We start from the raw sequence: 1,596 nt of genomic DNA on the forward strand, positions 1-1,596 counted from the left end.
AGTTCTGCTGCCACTGTCATATTAAATTGTTTCTTGACACCCCTCAGCTCCACAAGTAGTTGTAATGTGGCACAGCAGCCTGATTTTTGTCAAATGTACCTGAAGCTCTCTTGTGCTCATGGACATGCCTTGCTGGACATGCATTCTCTCCAGAACCTCCCACAGACCCAGCAAGCTTTTGCAAGTATAATATCCTATTCAAAATGCTGTCGGTATGTAGAAAACCATTTCCACATGGATGATAGCTGTGTTTTTTCATTAAGCCACTCACTTAACATGTTGGCTGAAAGTTCCCATTAAGCAGATTATTGTGCAATACTCTTTAAGATGCCATATTAGATTGTAATGCTTTCCCCCAATAAGCACCAGGCCTAATTGCAATTATGTCAAACCTTTAATTGTTAATGCAAAACAAGCCATAGGTCTGAACTCATTGGTGACAAGTCACAAAAATAGTATTTGATCAACATCTTAGTTACAAAGTTAAAAATCACAACAGCTATTTGTATGCACAAAGCTAAGATGCGGTTTTTAAAGTCAGGAAAACCTTTATTTATAAAAAAACAGCTTATTTAGTTTATCAAGTCTATACTTAATATATAGTGGTTTAAAACATCAACAGCCCATGCTTTGTACAGACTGGCCAGAGCATGAACATCTACAGAAATTTTTAAAAATAATAATAATAATCTGTTTTCCTTGCTGAGCCTCAAGATTATTAAACCAGAATAGCAATGAAAGCAACACAGGAGTTGGGAAGCACATTTGCTTAAAGAGTAAAAGTGTTTATTTTGAGATCTTGGAAGAGTAATAAAGTTAGAAATGATCACTTCCTCTGTTGATTAGTCCATAGAAAGCATTGTCTCGTGAGGCTTTAGAAAAGTCCTGTCAGGGAGCTCAAGCCCTAGTGCATGCTGGGACACATTACAGAGCCCCGAGGCCTGTTACTTCTGAAGAGAGCCTGAAATGCAGGAACAAAAATCAGGGGAAGGGGGGCAAAAAAAGGAAAGAAAAACAGGAAGAAAAAACTTCTCACCATTTTAAAAAACACTTGAGTACAACCGGCATAGAACAGCATTTCAATTCAAGCAAATTCTCACATTGATTTACTTCAATTTATAAACACAGTTATAATAGTTCTTAACAGTTTTTACAGCAGGTTTCTAGAGCTGTTGAATACCCGAAGCCGCTTGACAGTATTTCCATTTCTCCCCCTTCAGTATATACAGACATGGAGACTGTTTGGTTAAGTGCAAATCGTTTGCAATAATGGCAGTTCTACAATTGGTTACAGTGACAAAACGGTAGTGCAAAGGTACTAAGGTTGAGAGAGAGAAAAGTCTACAGAGTACAGAAATGACACACGATACTAAAAATAGTGCTTAGCCCTATACAATTAAAACAACACACTTTTAAATAGTAGGTTTTAAAAAGTATTGCATTTGCATTCTGTTCAATTCCTCATTAAAGCTTTTGTGTCCAAGGAGTGCAATAGTGGGTGAATATGGCAGGCAAATGGATTAAGTTCAAAAGATTGTGAGGCAAACAGAGATGCATTATGGCGCCACTGTTTAAAGCAACATAAATTAAACAAGA

General features: G+C 37.0%; 1 protein-coding gene across 4 annotated transcripts in view; it reads right to left on the reverse strand.

Moving 5' to 3' along the window:
* Positions 1-375: 375 nt before the first annotated feature.
* Positions 376-1,596, reverse strand: part of LOC117058596 (poly(rC)-binding protein 3-like) — a 152,205-nt gene continuing 150,984 nt past the window's right edge. For all 4 annotated transcript variants that reach the window (XM_033169844.1, XM_033169840.1, XM_033169843.1 and 1 more), the window contains exon 13: positions 376-1,596. This exon is cut by the window's right edge and continues 2,625 nt beyond it. The gene's annotated coding sequence lies outside the window, so the exon portion shown is untranslated.

This window comes from Lacerta agilis, chromosome 14 (assembly GCF_009819535.1).
Source record: "Lacerta agilis isolate rLacAgi1 chromosome 14, rLacAgi1.pri, whole genome shotgun sequence".
Lineage (NCBI taxonomy): Eukaryota > Metazoa > Chordata > Lepidosauria > Squamata > Lacertidae > Lacerta > Lacerta agilis.